At 43.0% G+C, this 17,105-nt stretch overlaps 2 non-coding genes across 2 annotated transcripts; both read left to right on the top strand.

Moving 5' to 3' along the window:
* The first annotated feature begins 15,814 nt into the window (after positions 1–15,814).
* LOC134589629 (U1 spliceosomal RNA) lies at positions 15,815–15,981 on the top strand. The gene has a single exon (XR_010086675.1). It is a non-coding gene; the product is annotated as a U1 spliceosomal RNA (small nuclear RNA).
* Positions 15,982–16,880: 899 nt separating this feature from the next.
* LOC134592955 (U4 spliceosomal RNA) lies at positions 16,881–17,021 on the top strand. Its single transcript, XR_010089506.1, has one exon. It is a non-coding gene; the product is annotated as a U4 spliceosomal RNA (small nuclear RNA).
* The last annotated feature ends 84 nt before the right edge of the window (positions 17,022–17,105 follow it).

Here is a 17,105-nt window from a genome sequence, read left to right as displayed (position 1 = left end):
AGGACATAGGATAAGACATAGGAATGAGCGCCATGTATACATAACAAATAAGTTTCTGGGTAAGAGAGAACAACAAGATTAGAGTAGAGACATCTTGGGTGGGGGCTCTCTGCTCCCGGGACTTAGACATATATGGTCTTAAGTGTTGTTCAAGCATCAAGCAATCAATCCTGATTCCAAGTTAGCCAATTTTAATATAGGATATCATTATATGACACCTATAAGCTTGAGCCTTGGAATCAAGATAAATTCTATCACAATCCCCTCTTTTGATCCAAGGGTCACCCAAATGTCCAAGGTATATCCAGGCCTGCTAGCCAAAGCCTGTGGGACTTTCATTTATTGCTTCACCACGGTTCCCTTGGACTGAGCGACCACCAGAATCAGCGGAGGAGAGTTCTTTCATTTGTTAGGCGAGGTAACATCATAAAACCTTTCCGAGGTCGGAGCTGGAATGTAAGTTAAGGTACGACCAACAGTAGGTTTGCTTTTACATAGAGAGGTTAGTAGACATGAAAAAAATCTAAAGGTTAGAAAAATAGCCATAATGACAAATATAGCTAATAGCAAAAAGTACAAAATTTTCTTAATTAGTAAAGTCAACCATGTTCCTAGCCCAAATGTCCAATCCCAATCCTCAAAGAAGCCGTTATCTTGTTTGATATCCTGTACTAAGTCATGTAAATCTTTTAGATGTTTATGGATCATAGTGCCATGGTCAGATAGGTTAAAACAGCACATACCTTCAATAGCTTCACATCCTAAGTCATGTTTCATTAGTAAGTAGTCAATGGCTGCTCTATTCTCAAGGATTGCCTTCTTATTTGCCTGGTTGTCCATAAGTAGCTCTTCTAGGGCCTGTGAAGTGGCATTTAAACCTTTTGCAAGGGAACAGGCTACAGCATTAACTACTCGGGTATTATACAGTGCTAAGCCTGGGACTCCTACCAAGGTGTACGCTAGGGCAGAGTATTCGGCTTTGGATAAGAGAGTGATTTCAGAGTTACAATCAGAAGTAAGGGTGTTTTTAACATCTCTCCTGTCTCTCAGCAGTTTGTGTAGCTGGGTGGTTTTAGTGATCAGGTCAGATTTGGAAAACATGGTCATGGTTAGTCGAGAAATTGCACAGGGACCTCCTGTAATGTTACCTGGGACATAAGCATAAGTAATATTTCCACAGGAGAAAGTCCATTCTTTAGGAAGATAGACATTGTAGTGGTAACTCATAACTTGGTGAGTTTTGGTACAATTCATAGTGGTGCTCAGGGCTCTACAATTCGTGGTATTTTTCCACCATGTGGGGCAAAATAGGGATTCAGTATTAGGGTCTCTTGAACAATTACATGAAAAAGACCAACATAGTTCAGCGCCTGTCACATTAATTGTCTTCAGGGATAGGGGGGGCATCCTACCAGTGGTTTGAAGGCATAAGAATATAGTTGTAGAGATTTATGGGGTCTATGGGTATGTAGGTACTTCCTCAACAGTGAGATTGGTGTGGGGACAGCTATAAGACAAGATTCTATGGCGTTTTCAGTACTAAGGAGAGGGTTGAGGCAAAAGGAGGTTAAATTGAAAGCCTTTGCTATCTGCAACCATATATTTTCCTGCCATGCATTATTATTTTCTGGTCTCAAGTCAGAGTAGCATATCTGAACAGAGCATAATATGGTAAAGGATATGAACAGCTTCATGTTGGTGGATCAGTCGGAGTGACTTGTTTACAGTGACTGGCGTGTATCCACGTGGCTTTTCCTTCTAGTTTTACCGAGGTAGCCGTAGTCAAGAGCACTTGGAATGGACCGTCAAAGCGTGGTTCAAGTCCTTTCCTCACATGCCTCTTTATCACCACCCAATCACCAGGCTGCAGTTTGTGAGTTGCAGAGTCAGAGTCTGGATCTGGAATAGAATCAAAGACTTGTTTATGCACCTTGTCTAATCTTTGGTGTAGGGCCTGAACATAGGCAGTCATACTACCATGCTGCATCTGGAGGGTTTGGGGAAAATAGAGGCCTGTCTTTGGGGCACATCCAAACAGGATCTCAAAAGGGGATAGGCCATGTCTGGAATTGGGGGTGAATCTCATAGAAAAGAGTGCTAGGGGAAGGCATTCAGTCCAGGGCTTCCCTGTGTCTTGCATGGCTTTTGCAATCTTGTTCTTTAAGGTGCCATTTGCCCTTTCTACTTTCCCACTACTCTGGGGGTGATAAGGGGTGTGGAAGGCCTGACTGATCCCTAAGGCTTTCATAATTTCTTGCATTATTTCCCCAGTGAAATGGCTACCTCTGTCACTTTCAATCACTTCAGGTACTCCATATCTACATACCAGTTCCTTCAGAAGCTTACTCGCTGTTATCTTTGTTGTGGCTTTCGACACTGGGTAGGCCTCTGGCCAACCTGAAAAGAGATCAATGCACACCAACACATATTCATACACTCCTACCTTAGGTAGTTGAATATAATCTATCTGCAGTCTTTGAAACGGGTAAAGTGGCCTTGGTGTGTGCTTACTCGGTGTTTTGACAGCCTGTCCTGGATTGTTTCTAGCACAAATCATGCAAGCTTGGGTGTGTTTAGCTGCTACAACAGTAAATCCGGGTGCTACCCAATGGGTGTTTACTAAGCTGTTCATGTGCATCTTGGATAGATGTGTAGGTCCATGGGCAATCTGGGCCATCATGGGGTACAATACTCGTGGCAAACACAGTCTTTTACCTTTTCTCCACATTTTGTCATCATCAGGTTCTGCATCTTGTTTCCTCCAGAGGTCATGTTCTTCCTTGCTTGCCTGTCTTTGTAAGCTCAACAGTATATTGTAGTCAACGGCGTCATCTGTAAGAACAACTTGTAGGAAGGTTTTACCTTTAGAGGGATGAACTTGAATTGCTGCTTGCTTGGCAGCTTCGTCTGCTCTGTGGTTTCCTCTTGAAATTTCATCTGTGATCTTCACGTGAGCTGCCACCTTGATGATGCCTACTTGAGTGGGTAACAGGATAGCGTCCATAAGTGCACTCACGGCTTCAGAATTCTTGATTGGAGTTCCTGCTGAGGTGAGAAAATCACGAGCCCGCCAAATAGGGCCAAAATCATGCGCTATACCAAAAGCATAGCGAGAGTCTGTAAAAATATTAGCAGTCTTACCAGAAGCCATTTTACACGCTTCAGCGAGTGCCTTCAGCTCTGCCTCCTGTGCAGAGCAGTGAGGAGCGAGTGGTTCAGCTTTTATTATCTCATGTGCAGAGACTACAGCATATCCAGTGTGGAAATTACCCTTCTCATCAGCATATCTGGAACCATCTACAAAAAACTCAAAATCTGCATTAGATAATGGAGAATCAGTTACATGCAAAAAAACCTGCTGTTTCTTGTGCCATTAGTGCTGCACAATCATGGGGTACCTGGGCATCAGCTAACTCATCTGGTGAAAGTGAATTTACAAAAAGATCAGAAGTACAAGTACCATTCCCACTCCCCTCTTTTAAATCCAGGGGAAGTAATGTAGATGGATTTATTACCATACACCTTTTAAGAGTAACATTAGGTGGCATAAGCAAGGCACATTGCATTCTGAGATGCCTTGCAGTATGTATGTGTTTTGGTTGAACTTGTGACAGTATGCTGTTGATATCATGTGGTGTGTATATGGTCACCGGATTATCTAAAACAATATCAGTGGCTTTGTCCAGGAGGGCAGTAACAGCCGCCACTGCCCTAACACATGAGGGGGCACCCCTGGCAACAGGGTCCAATCTGGTGGAGTAGTAAGCTATTGGTCTTTGTTTACCACCATGGTCCTGTGTAAGGACAGATGTAGCATAACCTGATTGCTCAGTACAGAACAGGTTAAAATTCTTTCTGTAATCTGGGAGACCCAGTGCTGGAGCTGACGTTACCAGTATCTTAAGTGTATAGAAGGCATTTTCTGCCGCATGGTTTAATTTAAATGGTTTGTTTTCGTTGGCAAGACAATCATACAGTGGTTGCATGTAGATAGCTACTGAACGCAGCCAAGGACGACAGTAAGATATCAAACCGAGATACGTGCGAAGCTGGGCTAAGCTGCGGGGGGGTTTAATATTTTGAACTGCAGTCTTTCTACTCTCTGTGAGATGTTTTATGCCCTGGGAAATGCAATGTCCTAGGAAAATAACTTTCTCTACACAAGCTTGCAGTTTCGTTTTTGACGCTTTACAGCCTGCTTTTGCCAGGAATTTCAGCAAGGAGAGGGTGTTTACAATACAAGATTCCATATTATCGCAACACAGGAGTAGGTCATCGATATACTGCAATAAAATTACATTATTTGGCCTCTCCCATTCTTCAAGAATCTGGGCCATTGCCATGCTGTACATAGTGGGTGAGTTTTGTGCGCCCTGTGGCAATACTGTCCAAGTGTACTGTTTGTGTTTATGTGTAAATGCAAATAAAAACTGACTGTCGGGATCCAGGGGGACACTGAAAAATGCATTTGCCAAGTCAATAACAGTAAATACCTTAGAGGAAGGTGGTATTTGTGCCAACAAGGAGTGTGGGTTGGGAACATTAGGGGCAATCAGTTCAGTTACAGCATTAATTGCCCTCAAATCATGTACCATACGGTAAACCACAGGTTTACCTTTCTCTTGCTTTTTCTTAATTGGGTACAATGGTGTGTTACCAAATTGTTGTTACAAGGGGAGGTGGTCTGGACAACTACCCCTGCCTGCAGAAACTCTTGCACGGATTGCGAAATAGCAAATTCCTGTGCTGGGCTTAGGGGGTATTGTTTTTGGTATGGAGGTTTGGCTCCGGGCAGGAAATTCACCTTGACTGGGGGCACAGAGAGTCTGCCTGTATCTGTCTTCCCTGTAGCCCATAAGGAATCAGGGACTGAGGACAAGTCAATGGTAGGTTCTGGCACATGGCTGGGCATAGTGAGAGTTGCCAGAACATTTGAAAGAGATATCATTTGTTTGTCCTCTAAAGGCACAGACAATGTTACTTTTCCAGTGGGGCTATACTGGATATTTGCACTAAGAGCAGACAGTATATCACTGCCTAGTAGATTAACAGGGGCATTAGGGCTGACAAGTAGCCTTGTCACAAGGGCAGTAGAGTCGTGTAGCTTCAATTTCAGCTTGTGGGTAAGGGGAATGTCATTTTCGATACCATCCACCCCTACACATGATAATACATCATTAGATTTCTCATACGGGAACACATATTTTTCCTGTAACATCGATTTAGCAGCGCCAGTGTCCAACAGGAAAGGGACTATTCGGCCCCCAGGTAGTGTAACATCGAAAATGGGTGAGGGTCCTGCAGAGTCAGGGATATTTATAATATGTAGGGACACTGGTTTGCCAATTTCCTATTGGGGAGGGGGAGGTGGTGGAGGTGGTTGGCTGTCTTGGGAGTTATCATTAGAATCCTGGGGTTTTCTATTTTTAGGAGGACACTTGCAGTTACGTTTAATGTGTCCTTTCCTGCCACAATTCCAGCATTCTACCTGCCTTCTGTCTCCGTCAGCTCTAGGGACAGTTACAGCCATTAGAGGTGTGCTCCTCTTTCTAGTATTTAGATTAGCTTCCACTCCCCTAGCCACCTTCACCAGATCACCATAGGTTAAACTTCTCCACTCAGGTCTAGCATTTTGGAGACCAGTCCTTATGGGTATGTGGATACCATCCATGAAGCAGTTAATAAGCAGTCTGGTCGAAGTGGTTTCAATATCTGTGTAACCCAATGCCTCCCAAGCCATCTGTAGTCTGGTGAAAAATGTTTCTACAGGTTCATCTTTCCCTTGTAATATATCTCCTAATTTATGGGCTAGTTCCTCTGTCTTTACCTTAGCCCATTCTCTTATTGCAGTGACATAGCATGCTCCAGATGCAGACTTGGTTCTAAACCATTCATCTGTTTGCATGTTGCTTTTTCTGAGGTTATCTTCATGGGCATCAGTATATTTAGCAATTATTCTAGCCAAAATGGGGCCAGCTTTTAGTGCCACAATCTGTTTTAAATCCATCCAAGTACACTGGTAAGTAGCTTGAATTGTGGATAGAGACTGGACTAGAGCTAAGGGGGCCTTTTAAACATCTGCCAGCTGCTGTATTATTGCCAGTTGTTCACTGGGTGTCCAGGGCTTATATTCTTCCCAGTATTAGATACCTGAGCTAGGCTGTCTGTTCTCATGGTATACGCTCTCAACTTTGGGTATCCTTGGAGTAGAAAATTGTGGAGCTAATGGCCCCACTGGGGTGTCTATGGGGGCAACTAGGGGTTCCTTTAAGTCTGGGCTATCTGCCTGCTCTAATGAACCCATAGGTCTTACAGGGGCTGCTAGGGGACCATATGAAGTCCCACTGCGTAATATTACTGGAAAGAGAGGTTTTGATCTCTGTAAAAGGGAAAGCGCCTGTCCTTTAGGGACCAAAGGAGTCCCTGCATTATCCTGGTAAAGGGGTGGGTTTACAAGATTTTTCCCAGGATCCTGCCTACTCTGGGACCCTAGAGGTCCAAAACATTGATAATATGGTACACCTTTCCTGGTGGTTTCTCTACAACCACATTTAGTTAATTCAACAGCAGTATCATGCCATTTTTGTGCAACTTCTACTAAGTTATTATCTTCTAACCAACCTCTGTAATTTGCCATAAATTCACTCCATATATGTGGGTCTAGAGTGCCCTCTGAGGGCATGCCAGCTTTCTTAAGTAACCTCTTAACATTCTTAATTGCTCCTTGTCCTTTGTGATGCTTGACAATAGTCAAAGCCGTAAATCCCCCTTTGGTACTTTCAGAGCTACCCATCTTAAAACTTGTAAGGGTTAATTACTTCCTTACCAAGACAAACTGTACAATAACAGTGTATTTAAACACTTATGACCGCTGCAGTGGAATTTTCACAGTTCTGTCTTCTAAACACAGATCAGGAGATCTGCCCTTGGAGGATTCTAACTCAAATTATAAAACAAATGACAAGGCAAACAATAAAAATAACTTACAACCCACAGTTCTATTCCACTATCTCAAGATTCCTTTCACAAGACATAACACAACCTCCACCTGAATATAACCATAATACCACAGAAAACAAGTTCTTTAGATCAGACGTTTTTAAAATCCTTACCCACCCGGACCGGGGTCTCAAAGAGCACCAGAGAGTCTAAATCATTTATAGGTAGAAAAATAAAAGCTTTTTCTTACCCGCTGCAGCTGATTAACCGTCTGGGCTCCGAGCCAACCCTTCTGGGTCCGGATGAACTGGATTCGTCTGATCCCGGGTCACGGCACCAAATTGTTGTGGATCAGAATGTTGATCTTTGTTATATTCAGAGGAAACCCAAATTGTTGTTACAAGTGCACTCGGAGAAGCAAGAATTAGACACCAGACACCTGTTGGTATTCAAAATAAGCCTCTGACGTTTTTTATTCATCAGCTGGGTTTTATACATTTAAAAAGTAAGTGCTTACGTGCAAATACTCTTAGAACAAAAATAGCAAGGGAATACAGATAAGACATAGGAATAGGACATAGGATAAGACATAGGAATGAGCGCCATGTATACATAACAAATAAGTTTCTGGGTAAGAGAGAACAACAAGATTAGAGTAGAGACATCTTGGGTGGGGGCTCTCTGCTCCCGGGACTTAGACATATATGGTCTTAAGTGTTGTTCAAGCATCAAGCAATCAATCCTGATTCCAAGTTAGCCAATTTTAATATAGGATATCATTATATGACACCTATAAGCTTGAGCCTTGGAATCAAGATAAATTCTATCACAATCCCCTCTTTTGATCCAAGGGTCACCCAAATGTCCAAGGTATATCCAGGCCTGCTAGCCAAAGCCTGTGGGACTTTCATTTATTGCTTCACCACGGTTCCCTTGGACTGAGCGACCACCAGAATCAGCGGAGGAGAGTTCTTTCATTTGTTAGGCGAGGTAACATCATAAAACCTTTCCGAGGTCGGAGCTGGAATGTAAGTTAAGGTACGACCAACAGTAGGTTTGCTTTTACATAGAGAGGTTAGTAGACATGAAAAAAATCTAAAGGTTAGAAAAATAGCCATAATGACAAATATAGCTAATAGCAAAAAGTACAAAATTTTCTTAATTAGTAAAGTCAACCATGTTCCTAGCCCAAATGTCCAATCCCAATCCTCAAAGAAGCCGTTATCTTGTTTGATATCCTGTACTAAGTCATGTAAATCTTTTAGATGTTTATGGATCATAGTGCCATGGTCAGATAGGTTAAAACAGCACATACCTTCAATAGCTTCACATCCTAAGTCATGTTTCATTAGTAAGTAGTCAATGGCTGCTCTATTCTCAAGGATTGCCTTCTTATTTGCCTGGTTGTCCATAAGTAGCTCTTCTAGGGCCTGTGAAGTGGCATTTAAACCTTTTGCAAGGGAACAGGCTACAGCATTAACTACTCGGGTATTATACAGTGCTAAGCCTGGGACTCCTACCAAGGTGTACGCTAGGGCAGAGTATTCGGCTTTGGATAAGAGAGTGATTTCAGAGTTACAATCAGAAGTAAGGGTGTTTTTAACATCTCTCCTGTCTCTCAGCAGTTTGTGTAGCTGGGTGGTTTTAGTGATCAGGTCAGATTTGGAAAACATGGTCATGGTTAGTCGAGAAATTGCACAGGGACCTCCTGTAATGTTACCTGGGACATAAGCATAAGTAATATTTCCACAGGAGAAAGTCCATTCTTTAGGAAGATAGACATTGTAGTGGTAACTCATAACTTGGTGAGTTTTGGTACAATTCATAGTGGTGCTCAGGGCTCTACAATTCGTGGTATTTTTCCACCATGTGGGGCAAAACAGGGATTCAGTATTAGGGTCTCTTGAACAATTACATGAAAAAGACCAACATAGTTCAGCGCCTGTCACATTAATTGTCTTCAGGGATAGGGGGGGCATCCTACCAGTGGTTTGAAGGCATAAGAATATAGTTGTAGAGATTTATGGGGTCTATGGGTATGTAGGTACTTCCTCAACAGTGAGATTGGTGTGGGGACAGCTATAAGACAAGATTCTATGGCGTTTTCAGTACTAAGGAGAGGGTTGAGGCAAAAGGAGGTTAAATTGAAAGCCTTTGCTATCTGCAACCATATATTTTCCTGCCATGCATTATTATTTTCTGGTCTCAAGTCAGAGTAGCATATCTGAACAGAGCATAATATGGTAAAGGATATGAACAGCTTCATGTTGGTGGATCAGTCGGAGTGACTTGTTTACAGTGACTGGCGTGTATCCACGTGGCTTTTCCTTCTAGTTTTACCGAGGTAGCCGTAGTCAAGAGCACTTGGAATGGACCGTCAAAGCGTGGTTCAAGTCCTTTCCTCACATGCCTCTTTATCACCACCCAATCACCAGGCTGCAGTTTGTGAGTTGCAGAGTCAGAGTCTGGATCTGGAATAGAATCAAAGACTTGTTTATGCACCTTGTCTAATCTTTGGTGTAGGGCCTGAACATAGGCAGTCATACTACCATGCTGCATCTGGAGGGTTTGGGGAAAATAGAGGCCTGTCTTTGGGGCACATCCAAACAGGATCTCAAAAGGGGATAGGCCATGTCTGGAATTGGGGGTGAATCTCATAGAAAAGAGTGCTAGGGGAAGGCATTCAGTCCAGGGCTTCCCTGTGTCTTGCATGGCTTTTGCAATCTTGTTCTTTAAGGTGCCATTTGCCCTTTCTACTTTCCCACTACTCTGGGGGTGATAAGGGGTGTGGAAGGCCTGACTGATCCCTAAGGCTTTCATAATTTCTTGCATTATTTCCCCAGTGAAATGGCTACCTCTGTCACTTTCAATCACTTCAGGTACTCCATATCTACATACCAGTTCCTTCAGAAGCTTACTCGCTGTTATCTTTGTTGTGGCTTTCGACACTGGGTAGGCCTCTGGCCAACCTGAAAAGAGATCAATGCACACCAACACATATTCATACACTCCTACCTTAGGTAGTTGAATATAATCTATCTGCAGTCTTTGAAACGGGTAAAGTGGCCTTGGTGTGTGCTTACTCGGTGTTTTGACAGCCTGTCCTGGATTGTTTCTAGCACAAATCATGCAAGCTTGGGTGTGTTTAGCTGCTACAACAGTAAATCCGGGTGCTACCCAATGGGTGTTTACTAAGCTGTTCATGTGCATCTTGGATAGATGTGTAGGTCCATGGGCAATCTGGGCCATCATGGGGTACAATACTCGTGGCAAACACAGTCTTTTACCTTTTCTCCACATTTTGTCATCATCAGGTTCTGCATCTTGTTTCCTCCAGAGGTCATGTTCTTCCTTGCTTGCCTGTCTTTGTAAGCTCAACAGTATATTGTAGTCAACGGCGTCATCTGTAAGAACAACTTGTAGGAAGGTTTTACCTTTAGAGGGATGAACTTGAATTGCTGCTTGCTTGGCAGCTTCGTCTGCTCTGTGGTTTCCTCTTGAAATTTCATCTGTGATCTTCACGTGAGCTGCCACCTTGATGATGCCTACTTGAGTGGGTAACAGGATAGCGTCCATAAGTGCACTCACGGCTTCAGAATTCTTGATTGGAGTTCCTGCTGAGGTGAGAAAATCACGAGCCCGCCAAATAGGGCCAAAATCATGCGCTATACCAAAAGCATAGCGAGAGTCTGTAAAAATATTAGCAGTCTTACCAGAAGCCATTTTACACGCTTCAGCGAGTGCCTTCAGCTCTGCCTCCTGTGCAGAGCAGTGAGGAGCGAGTGGTTCAGCTTTTATTATCTCATGTGCAGAGACTACAGCATATCCAGTGTGGAAATTACCCTTCTCATCAGCATATCTGGAACCATCTACAAAAAACTCAAAATCTGCATTAGATAATGGAGAATCAGTTACATGCAAAAAAACCTGCTGTTTCTTGTGCCATTAGTGCTGCACAATCATGGGGTACCTGGGCATCAGCTAACTCATCTGGTGAAAGTGAATTTACAAAAAGATCAGAAGTACAAGTACCATTCCCACTCCCCTCTTTTAAATCCAGGGGAAGTAATGTAGATGGATTTATTACCATACACCTTTTAAGAGTAACATTAGGTGGCATAAGCAAGGCACATTGCATTCTGAGATGCCTTGCAGTATGTATGTGTTTTGGTTGAACTTGTGACAGTATGCTGTTGATATCATGTGGTGTGTATATGGTCACCGGATTATCTAAAACAATATCAGTGGCTTTGTCCAGGAGGGCAGTAACAGCCGCCACTGCCCTAACACATGAGGGGGCACCCCTGGCAACAGGGTCCAATCTGGTGGAGTAGTAAGCTATTGGTCTTTGTTTACCACCATGGTCCTGTGTAAGGACAGATGTAGCATAACCTGATTGCTCAGTACAGAACAGGTTAAAATTCTTTCTGTAATCTGGGAGACCCAGTGCTGGAGCTGACGTTACCAGTATCTTAAGTGTATAGAAGGCATTTTCTGCCGCATGGTTTAATTTAAATGGTTTGTTTTCGTTGGCAAGACAATCATACAGTGGTTGCATGTAGATAGCTACTGAACGCAGCCAAGGACGACAGTAAGATATCAAACCGAGATACGTGCGAAGCTGGGCTAAGCTGCGGGGGGGTTTAATATTTTGAACTGCAGTCTTTCTACTCTCTGTGAGATGTTTTATGCCCTGGGAAATGCAATGTCCTAGGAAAATAACTTTCTCTACACAAGCTTGCAGTTTCGTTTTTGACGCTTTACAGCCTGCTTTTGCCAGGAATTTCAGCAAGGAGAGGGTGTTTACAATACAAGATTCCATATTATCGCAACACAGGAGTAGGTCATCGATATACTGCAATAAAATTACATTATTTGGCCTCTCCCATTCTTCAAGAATCTGGGCCATTGCCATGCTGTACATAGTGGGTGAGTTTTGTGCGCCCTGTGGCAATACTGTCCAAGTGTACTGTTTGTGTTTATGTGTAAATGCAAATAAAAACTGACTGTCGGGATCCAGGGGGACACTGAAAAATGCATTTGCCAAGTCAATAACAGTAAATACCTTAGAGGAAGGTGGTATTTGTGCCAACAAGGAGTGTGGGTTGGGAACATTAGGGGCAATCAGTTCAGTTACAGCATTAATTGCCCTCAAATCATGTACCATACGGTAAACCACAGGTTTACCTTTCTCTTGCTTTTTCTTAATTGGGTACAATGGTGTGTTACCAAATTGTTGTTACAAGGGGAGGTGGTCTGGACAACTACCCCTGCCTGCAGAAACTCTTGCACGGATTGCGAAATAGCAAATTCCTGTGCTGGGCTTAGGGGGTATTGTTTTTGGTATGGAGGTTTGGCTCCGGGCAGGAAATTCACCTTGACTGGGGGCACAGAGAGTCTGCCTGTATCTGTCTTCCCTGTAGCCCATAAGGAATCAGGGACTGAGGACAAGTCAATGGTAGGTTCTGGCACATGGCTGGGCATAGTGAGAGTTGCCAGAACATTTGAAAGAGATATCATTTGTTTGTCCTCTAAAGGCACAGACAATGTTACTTTTCCAGTGGGGCTATACTGGATATTTGCACTAAGAGCAGACAGTATATCACTGCCTAGTAGATTAACAGGGGCATTAGGGCTGACAAGTAGCCTTGTCACAAGGGCAGTAGAGTCGTGTAGCTTCAATTTCAGCTTGTGGGTAAGGGGAATGTCATTTTCGATACCATCCACCCCTACACATGATAATACATCATTAGATTTCTCATACGGGAACACATATTTTTCCTGTAACATCGATTTAGCAGCGCCAGTGTCCAACAGGAAAGGGACTATTCGGCCCCCAGGTAGTGTAACATCGAAAATGGGTGAGGGTCCTGCAGAGTCAGGGATATTTATAATATGTAGGGACACTGGTTTGCCAATTTCCTATTGGGGAGGGGGAGGTGGTGGAGGTGGTTGGCTGTCTTGGGAGTTATCATTAGAATCCTGGGGTTTTCTATTTTTAGGAGGACACTTGCAGTTACGTTTAATGTGTCCTTTCCTGCCACAATTCCAGCATTCTACCTGCCTTCTGTCTCCGTCAGCTCTAGGGACAGTTACAGCCATTAGAGGTGTGCTCCTCTTTCTAGTATTTAGATTAGCTTCCACTCCCCTAGCCACCTTCACCAGATCACCATAGGTTAAACTTCTCCACTCAGGTCTAGCATTTTGGAGACCAGTCCTTATGGGTATGTGGATACCATCCATGAAGCAGTTAATAAGCAGTCTGGTCGAAGTGGTTTCAATATCTGTGTAACCCAATGCCTCCCAAGCCATCTGTAGTCTGGTGAAAAATGTTTCTACAGGTTCATCTTTCCCTTGTAATATATCTCCTAATTTATGGGCTAGTTCCTCTGTCTTTACCTTAGCCCATTCTCTTATTGCAGTGACATAGCATGCTCCAGATGCAGACTTGGTTCTAAACCATTCATCTGTTTGCATGTTGCTTTTTCTGAGGTTATCTTCATGGGCATCAGTATATTTAGCAATTATTCTAGCCAAAATGGGGCCAGCTTTTAGTGCCACAATCTGTTTTAAATCCATCCAAGTACACTGGTAAGTAGCTTGAATTGTGGATAGAGACTGGACTAGAGCTAAGGGGGCCTTTTAAACATCTGCCAGCTGCTGTATTATTGCCAGTTGTTCACTGGGTGTCCAGGGCTTATATTCTTCCCAGTATTAGATACCTGAGCTAGGCTGTCTGTTCTCATGGTATACGCTCTCAACTTTGGGTATCCTTGGAGTAGAAAATTGTGGAGCTAATGGCCCCACTGGGGTGTCTATGGGGGCAACTAGGGGTTCCTTTAAGTCTGGGCTATCTGCCTGCTCTAATGAACCCATAGGTCTTACAGGGGCTGCTAGGGGACCATATGAAGTCCCACTGCGTAATATTACTGGAAAGAGAGGTTTTGATCTCTGTAAAAGGGAAAGCGCCTGTCCTTTAGGGACCAAAGGAGTCCCTGCATTATCCTGGTAAAGGGGTGGGTTTACAAGATTTTTCCCAGGATCCTGCCTACTCTGGGACCCTAGAGGTCCAAAACATTGATAATATGGTACACCTTTCCTGGTGGTTTCTCTACAACCACATTTAGTTAATTCAACAGCAGTATCATGCCATTTTTGTGCAACTTCTACTAAGTTATTATCTTCTAACCAACCTCTGTAATTTGCCATAAATTCACTCCATATATGTGGGTCTAGAGTGCCCTCTGAGGGCATGCCAGCTTTCTTAAGTAACCTCTTAACATTCTTAATTGCTCCTTGTCCTTTGTGATGCTTGACAATAGTCAAAGCCGTAAATCCCCCTTTGGTACTTTCAGAGCTACCCATCTTAAAACTTGTAAGGGTTAATTACTTCCTTACCAAGACAAACTGTACAATAACAGTGTATTTAAACACTTATGACCGCTGCAGTGGAATTTTCACAGTTCTGTCTTCTAAACACAGATCAGGAGATCTGCCCTTGGAGGATTCTAACTCAAATTATAAAACAAATGACAAGGCAAACAATAAAAATAACTTACAACCCACAGTTCTATTCCACTATCTCAAGATTCCTTTCACAAGACATAACACAACCTCCACCTGAATATAACCATAATACCACAGAAAACAAGTTCTTTAGATCAGACGTTTTTAAAATCCTTACCCACCCGGACCGGGGTCTCAAAGAGCACCAGAGAGTCTAAATCATTTATAGGTAGAAAAATAAAAGCTTTTTCTTACCCGCTGCAGCTGATTAACCGTCTGGGCTCCGAGCCAACCCTTCTGGGTCCGGATGAACTGGATTCGTCTGATCCCGGGTCACGGCACCAAATTGTTGTGGATCAGAATGTTGATCTTTGTTATATTCAGAGGAAACCCAAATTGTTGTTACAAGTGCACTCGGAGAAGCAAGAATTAGACACCAGACACCTGTTGGTATTCAAAATAAGCCTCTGACGTTTTTTATTCATCAGCTGGGTTTTATACATTTAAAAAGTAAGTGCTTACGTGCAAATACTCTTAGAACAAAAATAGCAAGGGAATACAGATAAGACATAGGAATAGGACATAGGATAAGACATAGGAATGAGCGCCATGTATACATAACAAATAAGTTTCTGGGTAAGAGAGAACAACAAGATTAGAGTAGAGACATCTTGGGTGGGGGCTCTCTGCTCCCGGGACTTAGACATATATGGTCTTAAGTGTTGTTCAAGCATCAAGCAATCAATCCTGATTCCAAGTTAGCCAATTTTAATATAGGATATCATTATATGACACCTATAAGCTTGAGCCTTGGAATCAAGATAAATTCTATCACAATACCCCGCCATGATGACTTGAAATACAGTCAGCATTGGCAATTTTTGACAGGCTCTAAGGAGACTGAAAGATTGGTTTAATAAAAGTTTATGGCGCCCCATGTCTAGGGCGTGTCTTACGTGACTCCCGTTTCTTCCTGAGCTCTGTTGCACCATTCCTTCCGCTGGCTTCTTAGCATGTCCCTTTTACCTTTCTCTCCCACTGAATTCACTTGTTTCCGGCAGCACAATATTCTCACTACATGCTACGAATTCCCATTCTTCGGCTCATTGGCCTAGCATTTGTCTTTATGCAAATTGCTCCTTCGCACCCTGAATCCAGCTCAATTATTCACACCTAACCACCTGAAGGCACTAAAATTACTGGTAGCTAAGGAAAACAACGATCAGCCACGAGGTTTGGTAATCTTTTGTAGCCTTCTATCATTTGGATTATTTATTTGCTTTTTTTTTTTTAACTTGCTTTATTATTTCACCACAGCCTAAAGGAAAGGCTTCCCAGCGGGCGTGCCTTTGAATGTACCCGTCATGTCATACTTACCTGGCAGGGGAGCAATAGCCATGATCCCTAAGGTGGCTCTCCCAGAGTGAGGCTGGTTCATTGCACTCCGTACCAGTTGACCTCTGCGATTTCCTCAAATGTGGGAAACTCGACTGCATAATTTATGGTAGTGGGGGACTGCGTTCGCGCTTTCCCCTTTGTTTGCTTGTTTGACAAAAATAGAGAACTTCACCAATTCTGACGAAGGATAATTTCAGTCACGGCACCCGTCTTCTTTGGCTCTTACTTTCCGCATCAAGCAGGCAGCGACAATCATTTCCTAGGCTTGATCATTTTTATTATCTATGTTTTCTGGAGACCAGTTTTAAGCCAGAATTTCACTTTTTATTTTAACTTTTCAGCTTTTTTTTCATCATTTTTTTATCCTGACTTCTTTTGATTTATTGTATGCTTCAATGCAATGGAAGAAATAAAGAATTGGAGACCTATATTGCGTCTTCCAACAGAACGTAACGTTTGATTGAATTTCTGGGAAAAAAAGATTTTCTGGATCAAGGCAGTGAATTGCCGCTTGAGACAATCAGACCAAACCTTAGGAATAGCTGGGTGGTCGCTAGCACTTACTAATGAACACCATGGAATTTTGAAAAAGCCACCACAAATGTTCTTTCAGCCCTGTTGAGTGTGGATGAAGAGAAGACAGGTGCTAGGCAAGGGTCATTCCTATCGATGGAGTCATGAAATGTGTGACTTTGGGGACGAACGTAGACCAGCGGATTGTGTACTCTGCCTAATGGCTGCTGTAGTAGAATCTTGGCAAAACTGTTTCCAAAGAGCGAAAAAAAATTGTACAAGGTTTGCTGCAAGATATGGTTGCCCTCACTCTCTGTTATAGGTTTGGAACCATTCCAAGATGCCATATAAGAAGACCGAGGAATTTGTTGGGGTTTAAGCTTCCCTGTAGGAGGAAGCGGGCCTAATTAGAATATTGCCTCCCACAATCCTTTGCAATGGCTTATGGTCATGAACTTTTTCTCACCGCTGTCTTAAAGTGTCCTTACGTGGTAGCTCTTAAAAGCTGGCCCACTTGAACAGTTAACTTTGCGCAGTGGCAGTATCGTAGCCCATGAGGTCAATCCGAGGCGTGATTATTGCTAATTGAAAACTTTACCCAATACCCCGCCATGATGACTTGAAATACAGTCAGCATTGGCAATTTTTGACAGGCTCTAAGGAGACTGAAAGATTGGTTTAATAAAAGTTTATGGCGCCCCATGTCTAGGGCGTGTCTTACGTGACTCCTGTTTCTTCCTGAGCTATGT

This window comes from Pelobates fuscus, chromosome 2, assembly GCF_036172605.1.
Source record: "Pelobates fuscus isolate aPelFus1 chromosome 2, aPelFus1.pri, whole genome shotgun sequence".
Lineage (NCBI taxonomy): Eukaryota > Metazoa > Chordata > Amphibia > Anura > Pelobatidae > Pelobates > Pelobates fuscus.
This window is presented reverse-complemented; position numbering and strand designations above follow the sequence as displayed.